General features: G+C 48.5%; 1 long non-coding RNA gene across 2 annotated transcripts; it reads right to left on the bottom strand.

The window, feature by feature from the left end:
• Nucleotides 1-3,802: 3,802 nt before the first annotated feature.
• LOC116443383 lies at nt 3,803-9,065 on the bottom strand. Of its 2 annotated transcripts, none has more exons than XR_004239853.1 (3): nt 8,956-9,065; nt 8,299-8,797; nt 3,803-6,724 (listed from the first exon to the last, which is right to left on the bottom strand). It is a non-coding gene; the product is annotated as an uncharacterized LOC116443383 (long non-coding RNA). The 2 variants fall into 2 exon arrangements; XR_004239855.1 differs by having other exon boundaries at nt 8,299-8,435.
• Between the last annotated feature and the right edge of the window lie 2,669 nt (nt 9,066-11,734).

The raw sequence follows: 11,734 nt of genomic DNA, 5'->3' as shown, positions 1-11,734 counted from the left end.
TTGGGATCAAAGAAGAAGAACCGCTCCCTGTTGGTTTAATGATCCATCTGTGAGGTATGAGGAAATAAAAGGAGCAGCAGAAAACCTCCCGATCTGCAGTTCCCGTACTCCAGACGTACTGAAAGCAAGATCTCACGGAGGTTTTTCCTGCCAGCCTGAGAGCTTCTTGCATTTTTCTCTCCTACACTCCTTGCAGTGTAAGCCATAAAAAAGCCTGAGTCATCTCTCCAAGGATGTTTAATATATAAGAATTTCTCTGAAATTTCAGTTCTTCAGAGGCACAACTGACGGGAGGCAGAGTCAAAGGTGGGTCGTGTCCCCAGTTCCAGCAGGATCTCGTTATCCATGAAGATAATCTCTGAAAATCATCCTTCAATCAGCTGGTCATTCTACATCCAGCTTTTTGGGAGTTAGTAACACCAGCCAACCTACAGCAGCACAGCACACACCAAGCTGCAGCAAGGCATCGCTGTAGCGGGGAATGTTTTCCAGGATGTCCTGGTGAATTCAGCAATGTACTGCTTTTCCCACTATTCATATGGGGAAACGGTAAGAGAGGGGTTTTGTGAACAAGTGGAGCAGCTTTTGAATATTCAGAGGAATTTCTAAGGTTGTGGCTGGTTGTTGGAAGCAAATTTACCTTTCTTCTATCTCCTCCAAATCTTTTAGGTGTATGAAAAGATACTGAAAGCTGGAGAAAGAATTTTGGCAAGGGCATGGAGTGACAGGACAAGGGGGAATGGCTTCAAACAGTGAGCAGGATTAGATTAGATGATAGGAGGAAATTCTTCCCTGTGAGGGTGGTGAGGCCCTGGCGCGGGCTGCCCAGAGTAGTTGTGGCTGCCCCATCCCTGGAAGTGTCCAAGGTTGGACAGGGCTTGGAGCACCCTGGTCTAGTGGAAGGAGTCCCTGACCATAGCAGGGGGTTGGAATGAGGTAGTCTTTATTTCTAATTAAGATAATCACAAACCAAAAGGGACTTTGTGATCTCTTTCAAGTCTCTTGCTTCCACCCATTCATAAAATCCACCTTCATGCTCTGTCTCTTTTTAGATGGAGCTTTGAGAAGTGGCAAGTACTGTGTTTAGTACAAAAGACTGTAGGTTAAGCCCCTAAATTAATGCAACAAATTACTAAAATACGGAAAATATAGACTGGCTAGCACCAGGGGGAGTTTGCAGTACAGTGCAGAGAGCTGCATGTTTTAAGGGGTTTGACAGATGTTCTTGTGGAGGTTAAAAGCTGTGCAGAATGAAGTGGTGTTGGAAGTGTGACTTGCAAGTAATCTCTGTGTTTTAAGTGCATCCACTGCCTAAGTAGCTCCCATGCAGACAGTTGCATAAATGTTTTCTTGTGGGAAGTCCCTGAAGGAGCAGATGTATCTGTTTGGAGATTTGCTGCTTGTGGTGTGTGTGTAGGATCGAAATGTCTGGACTTACAGGAAACTACAAAAACTAATCTTAAGGTTAGAACCAGTTACAAGGTGATGCAGAAATAAGTGAAGAAGGTTAATAACATTTTAATTCTGTCTTAAGTTCTTAAGATGTAATGATTTCTTCTGTTTGCACCACATAGGAAAATGGAGCTGCCTAGTGCTTGGATCTCGTGGCAGTATTTTCAAATCTGAGCACTGCTGCTGGTGTGCCTGTGTGCCCACACAGAGGATTGTGTCCTGGTCATGCTGGATCTTCCTTACAGCAACAGGGAAAGAAAGGATGAAAAAAGGAAGAAAAATGCTTGATGAAAACAGAAGCATTTCAGTGTAAAATATATCTGAGGAAGAGAGAAGTGTATGTAATGAGTTTTTGGGGTTTTTTTAATTTATCCTCTTTGCTCTCAACCCTTGGCCTTTTAAAGAAGTGAAGCTACTGGAAGACAGTCTTCCCTGTCACACAAATTTGGATGGAAAATGGTGCCTAGAAAACCTGCACCAGTCTCAAAGTGTCGATCAGGTACCACAGTGCATAACTTAAACTATTAGTTTGCAAGTCTGCTCCATCCTGTTAACAGACCCTGCAGCAATCACAAAATGCAGTGTGCAGGGGGATTGTTTCCATGGCCAGAAAAGTTTGTCCTGTTGCCAGTGTTCTGGAAAGATGTTAAAATGAAATCAATGCTTGGACTAAGCCGAAAGCAGCACTAGAAGTCAACTGCTTCTCCCAAAAAATCCTTTCACTTCTGGATTAATAAAAAATGTGCTGGATGGTGGGATGAGAGGGAGTGAAAGATGATGTCTATTGGGAAATTTTTAAAGGAAAAATATTTCAGAAGTGTCTTACAGTGTACATAATTTTTATTAGTGAGTCATGAAACCACTTCATTCTACTACATAAAGCCTAAACTTCAATTGCTGCAATTAATTTGTCTGAAATTTTTGTGATCTTGCATCACAATCTCAAAATGTTAGCCTTCTACATAAGTATGTTCTGTGAAATCCATCATATATTGGGAATCTGGGGGGAAAACATCCTGATCATGTTGAGTAGGGGCTTGGGGTGATGGTGAAAAACGACTTTGTTTTCACAGCAAATAAATTGACGGTCAGAAGTATAATTTTCATTATAATTGATAAAATTTTCAACATTAATTGATGAAACATCCAGGCATAAGATGCTCATGGAGTGGAACAGTGAACAAGACAAAATTGTGATATTCTACAAGATGCTCCCTGATTTATTTATTCCAGGCCAGTTTGAGACTTGCTAACCAAAAATAACCTGTTTGTGTGGGATCTGCTGTGTCCCTAGCACACATTTCCAGTGCCAGAATGGGCAGCAGAGGTACGAGGAGGATAAATTCGGGTATTGTGGCTTTCACTGTGGGCTGGTCAAGTCCTGCTGGGACCTTTACTATGTATGAAACAGCAGAGGCTTGTGCTGGCAGAGCTTTGCTGTGCAGTAAAACAGGCTGTTAGAGCTCACAGCAGTGTAAAGGTGCCAGGAGAGCAAATTCTTCCTTGTTTGGGTAATCTTAATGAAAATAGTGTCAGAATTTCTATCTGGTGAATCGGATCCAGTGAGGGCAGTGATGCAAACTCCAGTGAGACAACCTGGGTTAAGCTGCCTGCAACGGGAGGTTCTCACTTTCCAGGTGTCACTAAGACAGCTCTTCTCTCCTGGTTCCTGACAACAGTTCATCAAACTGCTGGGTTCTCTTCTCCAGGCGCTGCCAGGTGCGTTTCCTCTGGGAACATGCAGAACTTCAGGGCTCCAAGCAGAAAAGCTGAAGCAGCTGGCTGCTCCCACCTCTGCTGTTGAGCAGACAAGAGGATGTTCAGTGTGTACTGGTCAGTGTAATGGTTACAGACCCTGGGTTGGAAGATACTCTCATTCAGCTCCTTGAAATTGGAGGCAAAAAATGTTTTTCCTGGTGTCATTCTCACTCTACTTGATTTCCAGCAACTTTCCAAGAACAGTCCATGGAGAGATGAGTGGCTGCCTGCTCTGCTGCGTGGATTGCTGAGTATTTAAATTACCTTATATGCAGTTTCTGTCTGTGCTGCCTTCTCAGCATCACATCTGCCTCTCCCAGAGGATTCCTCTCTGGAGAACCTGCCGTGAAACCTGCAGATGATCTGTCTTCAGTCATGGGGCAGGTCCATAAAAACATTTTTTCCTTGTCAGAGAAGTTTTTTTAATGGCCTCTTGTCATTAAAAGGAGAGGTGAGCCTTGGGATCACAAGGATTTGAGTATTTTGGTGCCAGTGAAATTCAGTCACAGAATGGTCTGGGTTGGAAGGGACCTTAAAGACCATCCAGTTCCATCTCTCTGCATGGGCAGGGACCTTCCACTATCCCAGGCTGCTCCAAGCCCCATCCAGCCTGGCCTTGGACACTTCCAGGGATCCAGGGGCAGCCACAGCTTCTCTGATCAACCTGTGCCGGGGCCTCACCTCCGTCACCGGGAAGAACTATTCACATATTGCTACAAAGGAAAGGTTTTTTTGGTCTCTACTTTCCCAAAGCAATCAGCATGTCAAGCCCTGCACATATCTGGCTGGATTCCAGCCTGGAAAGCCTGACACTGACCCTCATTTGGAGCAGCACAGCCTGGGATGAAGTGGCTGGGAAGGGTCATCAAAGCGCTGCGTGGAGGAGCCGGCAGTGGTACAGTTTGCCAAGCAATGCATGGCAGAGTACAGACATGAAGAGGAATATAAGGCAACTCTTCTAGCTTCGTGGCTTCAAATATCGTGACTGTTTGTTCTTCTGTAACATTACTGCATAAAAACCCAGCGGGATTTATTTATGATTGATGATTTTACATGGAATATACTCCAGTGCCACCATGCGGATTAAATCCCAGAACAGACTGACAGCTGTAAAATCCACGAGCACAGGTGAGTGAGTTGGTCTGTTAATAGCCTCCAGAGGACCACAAAGTGATTTTCTCTGTTAAATTTTGCCATGATTTAATCTTCAGTCTTGCTTGTCCTTACTGTGGAACAGACTGGGAAGAGAATGGCTTGATAGTCCCCCAGATAGTTCATCATTACTAAAAATGCCTTGGGGTGGTGGGATTGCCTGCTGAAAGGTGCCACAAACCTTATAGATCCAAACCTGCTCAAAAAACACATCTGGGAAAACTTAAATTTCTCAGGAAATTCATGGGAATTATGAAGGATTTCCAGGCTTCCAAATAAGTTGTCATGCAAAGATTCTCCACTATGTTTCCAGAGTGAGAACTGAAATCACAACTTGAAGGAAAGAAATTCAGTGCAAGTAAATTTTCAGATTTCGCTATGCAAATCAAAATTCCAGTTGGAGAACTTGGGAGCGAAACAATGGTGTAAAAACCCCCACTTTTTAGTTGAGATTAGCCTGGAAATTTTAAGGCACTCATGAATAATTTATAAACCAGTCTTCCCACGGATGAGCAGCAGGACGAGAGAGTGGCTACGTTTGTCACTGTATTGAGATGTTTCCTGGCAATGGTGGAATTTTTATGGTGTTCTTGCTCATAATGGAGTTGTTGCTTAGCTTTTAATGTCCCAAATGTAAACAGATCCGAGGAAGCGGATCATTAAAAACGTTTAGAAAGGGCGAATGAAAAAGTGAAGTACTTGTGTGCTGCGTTCCAAGCAAAGCCTATAAATCACCGGCGTTGGAATTCTCTGACAAGGAGAAAATGGTTTTATGGACTCACAGAAATGGCATCAGGAGGAATAGTCAAAAGAATAATTTTCTAAAATCATGGCAAAAGAGCAGAGGGAATAACCCAAGAGGTTTGAGAAGCTGTCCTGTGCTCTGTTTTCAATTTTAACACTTTGGTTTAACAAATTCAAAATCTGATTGAAATCTGCTTTGCCATGTTCAGCTCCTCAATCTCTGAAGCCGTGGGACCAGTTGACTTCACTCCTTGGTGCTCCTGCATTTAGCCAGGCTGGGAATGCTTAAATCCACACAGAGGTTTTATGTCTAAGAGTAACTCAGAAAAAAAAAAGGGGGGTTGGGGGGGAAGGCAGTTCTCATTTGGTTTTCAACCCGCAAAGCTGTTTTCTAAACTCAAACTTGGGTCTGCACTTCTTGAGCATTCAAGAGTCACTTCAGTGCCCCATCGCCGTGTCCTGGCAGGGAAGCTGGGGATCCCCTGGGATGCAGGGGTGGAGATGCCACCCCCTGGAAGGCACTGGTGCAGGGGGATAGGTGAGGTGCTCCTTGGCTGGCCTGCCCCTGGCCGAGCCAGCGCAGCAGATGTGGGATGCTGCCTTGGAGCGGGCAGCAGCGGGAGCTGCGCGGTTCGGCTCGTCGGGAGAGGCCGTGGGTGGAGAGGAGCTGGCAGGGATCCCGGGAGCCGCTGGGAAGAGGCTGCGCGGGGGAGAGCGAGCTCACCACCCACCTCAGATGAAATCATGGAACGGGCAAGCGCTAGGGAAGGCTAGTGAGGAGAAAGAAACCTAAAGAAAGAGTGGGATGGGAGAGGAAGGATGCTGGACCAGTGAGGAGGGCAGTTCCTGTGCTGGTGGGTCCAAGGAGGATCTGATTCTCACAGGAGTCACTTGTAATAGCTCTGGAGCCCGAATAAGGGCAGGAATTTGTCACAGGAAGGTTTGCTCCAGCAGCGTAAAAAAGAACTTTGATAGCTAATCCCTTTGGTGGAAATTCATTAACGTGTTTGAATGGAGGAGTGATTGCTCCCAGACAGGCTGCTGCTTTCCCAGTCTAACCTCTAACTAAGCTTGGACCAAGGAAGATGCATTCCTAGAGCGAGGAGAAGGAGGAGATCTCTGGAGCTGGCTGGTTTATAACAGTGTTTTTAAGGGCTGCTGGCAGAGACTTCACAGTGCCACTTTCCTTAACCCAAGAAGTGGTTGCCTTGGTGTTCCCAGCTGGATGGGCAGATTGTCTCATCCCTCCCCTGTGCAAACCAACAAGGAAAACATCCAGTGTGGCTTCCTGCTGCACTCTCAGACTGAACGTCACCCAGTGTGAACTCCTTGGATTTTTCCCCCTCCATATTACCTGATTTGTGATAAATTACACCACTCATGAGAGTAGCTGTTTCAATCCACTGAGACGATCTTCAGTGTCCTTGTTCTGCACCTGGATTTCTGTCCAAGCTGCCGCCTTGCAGCTCATCCTGCATCATTTCTGGAGAGCTCAGGTAGGTGAGGAGCCAGCGGAAGGAGTGGGTGTCCCTGGAGTGATCAGCACGAGGTTTTGTCCAGTGCACCCGCTGAGGACAGCCTGGATCTTCTGCTGGGTTTTGCTGGATCCTTTTTGCTCCTTGGAAACACAGTTCAGGACAAAACCGTCACGGTCTGACTTTGAGGAATGGGATTCTCAGCACTTCTGTCTCTACTTTAGCAAGTCAAAAGCGATGTGTAAAACTCCTCTCCACCCCCCACCCCCCCCCCCCCCGCCCGCCCCATCAACTCCAGTGGGTGCAAAGTTGTAACTGTTTCAGGAAAGATACAGCCAAAAAAAAAAAAAAAAAAAAAAGAAAAAACATTTCCCTAGCTCATTTTCTTTTCCCAGAAAACCAGATGGATGAATCATTACAGCAGCAGCTATGACAGGGGACCAGACAACAGACTAGCCCAAAGCCCAGCCCAGTCGAGGCAAGATGAAAAACTGTCCAAGGATTTACCAACCCTCCCTCCCACATCTGTTTAAAGGAGCAAGACTCCAGAATCAGGGCACGTGGATTTTATCCTTCGTCCTGCATCCTGCATAGCAGCAAGAGCAGCCATTGCAGAGACCCAAGTGTAATAAAGCCAGTGGGATCCAGCAGTAAGGTCCAGTGAGATAACGTGATGGTGTGGTCGATGATGATCACCAAAGCAGAATCACAGAATGGTTTGGGTTGGAAGGGACCTTGAAGAGCCCTTAGTTTCAATTCTCTGCCAACTGCAGGAACAGCTTCCACTATCCCAGAGTGCTCCAAGCCCTGTCCAGCCTTGGACACTTCCAGGGATCCAAGGGCAGCCACAGCTTCTCTGGGCAACCTGTGCCAGGGCCTCACCACCCTCACAGGGAACAATTCCTTCCCAGTATCCCATCTAACCCTGCCCGCTGGCAATGGGAAGCCATTCCCACTTGTCTTGTCACTCCATGCCATTGTCCCAAGTCCCTCTCCAGCTCTCTTAGAGCCCCTTTAGGCACTGGAAGGGGCTCTCAGGTTTTTTTTCCCCCAGCTGTCCCAGCCTGGCTCCAGAGCAGAGGGGCTGCATCCCTACGAGCATATTTGTGGCCTCCTCCTGACTTACTCCAATGCATCCCTGTTTTTCCTTTGTTGTGAGCTCCAGGGCTGGAGGCAGCTCTGCAGGGGAGAGCTCACCTGAACGTAGCAGAGGGGCAAAATCCCCTCCCTAACCTGCTGCCCACACTTGTGATGCAGCCCAGGACTGGGGGGGTGTCTGGGCTGCCATCAGCCACTGCTGGGTCATGTTGAGCTTCTCATCCACCAGCACTCCCAAGTCCTGCTCCCCAGGGCTGTTCCCCATCCATTCTCTGTGCCTGTTCTTGGAATTGCCCAAGCACAATATCCATCTCTGTAGACCAGAGGAGAAGCCTCGAGGCTCTGTTTGTTTGTGCCAGGCTTTCCTCTGCAGGCAGAGTTACTTGTGAGATACGTAGACATGCTCTTAATATAGCAGAGTCCTATGCATAAAACCCATCAAAATAACACCAGAAGTGACAAGGCTGAGAAAGCATTTAGAAGTTAAGAGATGCCTGCCTTCAGGCTGCCCACAGAACCCCTGTGGGCATGTGTGGTTCGTCCTTAATTGCATGACTGGGAGGTATTTTTTATTCCAGAGGACACTGCCCTGCTCCCCACAGGCGATGCTGGTACTCACTTGCTGAAAAGCCATAGAGGGTTGGGTTTTTTTATTCCCTTCTTCATCCTCATCTCTGCAGCATCTGAGTGCTTTGGCTGGAGCAGTTGCTGTGATGGCATCTTTTTTTTTTTCTTGGTGAGGCTCTACTGTGGTTTCTGCTTTACAAACAAAGAACAAGAGTACAGAGAAATGAAGGTCAAAGAATCTATTAATTTCAGGTGCCCAATTTGAAGTAGCCAGTACAAGATATTCAGGACTCTCTGTTCAAAGCGCAGATTCCTCTCATGCCTTTCTTTGTTTTCTTCCAACCCCCTGCTTTGTTCATTGCCCTCTTCCAACTTCTCCCTCTTGGGCACTGTAATTATGATTTTTAAATTCAAATGCTGCTCTTAGCTTTCGAGTGTTTTGATCGCTGACTGAAAAGCTGTAGCTGAGCTCCACTAGGCAGCAAATGTTCCCTTTCTCTGAAGGTAAACACCGAGTCAGGGAAGGTCACTGCAGGTAAAAAGCCACAGGTCTGGAAGAAAAGAACAGGACATCGTTCAAGCCGAAGTATTCATGAGCAATGTGGAGATCTCTTCACCTCTCCTACCCTCTGCAGCTCCCATGAACCCCATCACAGACCACAGGCAGCACAAAGAAGCTGGATCTGGGATAGAAAAACCTGGGGGTTACCTCAGGTGCTCAGGGTTTGGGTCCATCGTTGCTTTAGCAGAGGCAGCTATGGAGGAATGGTGTTTGGGGAAGCAGAGCAGACCACGGGCGGAGTGGGAGGGCAGAGGAAAGCCAGCGGTACCGAGCGTGTGTTTGTTGTGTTGGGAATAGCTTGTACTTGTGGGACTTGGTTAAATGCCAGGAAAACCCTGAGGGTGAGGCTGCAGCGCTCCTCTTGAGATGTTCCAGCCCCTGGAGCCCTTGGGAACTGCCGTGCTGAACACTGTGTGCTCTCAGCTGCCCCAGGCACAGCCGGATCCATTCGCACAAGGACACGTGTCCTGGGCTCCCTCCAAGCTGGAGCTTTCAGCACATCCACCTTTTATTTCTGCTGCAGAGTCCTCTGGCCAGGCAGGTTTTGAGTGACCGTGTCCCACATCTGGAAACACCCTCCAGCCTCAGCACCTTGCAGTTGGCTTTGGCAGAGGGAAGCAGTGGGGCAGTGAGGGGAGGATTTGTGAGGCTGCATTAGCTAATGGCTGGTGAATTTGCAAAGGATCTATCCCAAATGTAGGACAGGAGATGGGGAGATGAGCACAGCACCAGTGAGCTGAGACCTCATAAGGCCCCTGGGGTGTGGGTTTGAGTAGGAGGGAGCTGAGAAGGACTTGGGAGCAGGAGGAATAGTAATTAACCATGGAACAATGCCTGGATGGCTCCGAAGGGGACCTGGCACCCATCTGTCCAGGCATTTCCTGCTGCCGCAGGGGATTCCTGTGCTCCTCCTCGCTGCTTCCTCCACCTCTGGAGCTCTGCATCACTGTTGCTGTTGGAAACACCGATATTTCATAAGCTGGAGAGCTCAGGGCTGCAGAGACAGCTCAAAAGCAGCTCGAGGACACACAGAAGCAGGAAAACCAATTATTTTAAATCAAACTTGCATAGAAATGTTGGGTCCGAGGAACATCCCAGCCTCCCACTCTGAGCAGGACTGCAGCCAGGCTGTCAGCCAAGGTCTGGCCAAGCCCTAAAACCCCTCAGTATGGGGGTACAGCTCCGGGCGTCTCTGGCCCAGGGCAGCACTCTTTCCCAGTGAGGGATTTTTTGCATCCAGCCTGAGCCTCCCATGTCCCAGTTTGCCAGTAGTGCCTTCTGTCGCAGACCAGCACGGCGGGGAGGAGTGTCTCTACACCCACCTTTCATGTGTTTGTGGCCGGTTCTTAGCTGACCATCAGCTCCTCGGGGCTGTGCAGAGCTTTCTCCCCACTGTTGGCACCATTTGCTCATAGTGAAAGCACAGAAACCCTCCTTCAAACCCCGCTGTGCTCCCCCAAAACCAGGGCAGCAGCCAGAGCGTCCGTGGGCACACCTGTGGGGGATGAGTCACCAGCACAGCATCTCCCACGGGATCCAGCCCTGTCTCCCACGCTGGGGGCTTTCTGTCCATGTGCAGGGGTCCAGACAGCCGCTTATAACTCTCCCCACACCAGACACCTCCAGACTGCTGAACTGGGGAGATGTGAAGCCCTGGAAGGGGGCAATAGGTCCAGGTTCCCTGCTAGACCCAGCCCCATCCAGGTGAGAACTTCCAGAGCATCCTGTCCTGCCCTTGGAGGGGGTGGCAGCAGGGTTCGGCCAGGGGAAAGAGTTGGACACACCATTCATGTTTTCCATGCTAGAAACATTCCTACGTGCCAGTTCATGAGGATGAAGCTGTAAATCAGCAGGAACAACTTCTCAGTCATCACCATCAACACCGGGGGAAAGAGCTGTCTGGGAGGAGAGATAAGGGAGTGCGTTGGTGGTCCTTCATTGTCCCCTTCCTCAGGGCTTCGTGCTGGCGATGTAATTAGTGATTACTATATTTTCACTTTTAATTTCACAATGAATATGAGCAAGGTGAGCCCAGATGCAAATAGGAGCCGAGGGCCCTCTGTGGGGGCCCCAGGGGACGCTCCGGCCACCCCACACTGAGTCACCACAGTCCCCGGGAACCCCGAGCAGGAGCCAGGAGGGGACGGAGGGGTGACAAGGCAGAGCTGCCTGCTGAAAAAAAAGTCCCCAGTTTCTTGGTTTGGTAAGGAGAGGAAATAGAAGTTAATGCTGCGACCTAGTGGGGAAAAACCAGACGTGCAGAGTCTCAGGCGAGGGGAAGGCAGAAGCCTGTGGAATTTGTGCCTGGTTGAGGCTGTGATAGTGCAACTTATTTTTATAGGATTTCACACCTGAGAACGTGGTTTGTAACCTGTTCAGGTTTCCAGAAGTTGTTCAGTTTAGCCCTAAATGATCTGGGGGTTGGAATTAGATGGTTGCTAAGATGTCTTCCACCCCGAACCATTCTGTGATTCTGTTTTTATATTCTCATGAGAAGGCTGCAAACACCCCCGTGGCCCATGTTAAACCCAGCACAGCACCAATGTGACTGCAAACGGGGTGGATAAAGGTCTGCTCCCGGCAGTGTCCACTTGGGCTTGGATCTGTGCTCCCAGCTATTCCATCCAGCCCCAGAAGGAACTGGAATTGGAGCAGAAACTGTTTGCTGGGCAAAACTGGGGGGGGGGGAAACAAGTCATTGGTGAGATGAATTGCCTGGCACCTGCAGCTGTGTAAACCTGAGCCTGGTACGGTCTGGGATGAGATCCAAGGCCAGAGCACCTGGACTTGGGAAGTGGAAAATCCCTAAAACACATGTTTTGGGTCAGTAATCATCCAAATGGGAGACACAAACACCACCCGAGCTAAGGACTACTGTGAGTGAATACCAGACCAGGGCAGGGAGAGTGTGTGGGGAACGGCACAG

This window comes from Corvus moneduloides, chromosome 4 (genome assembly GCF_009650955.1).
Source record: "Corvus moneduloides isolate bCorMon1 chromosome 4, bCorMon1.pri, whole genome shotgun sequence".
NCBI classification, from domain to species: domain Eukaryota; kingdom Metazoa; phylum Chordata; class Aves; order Passeriformes; family Corvidae; genus Corvus; species Corvus moneduloides.
This window is presented reverse-complemented; position numbering and strand designations above follow the sequence as displayed.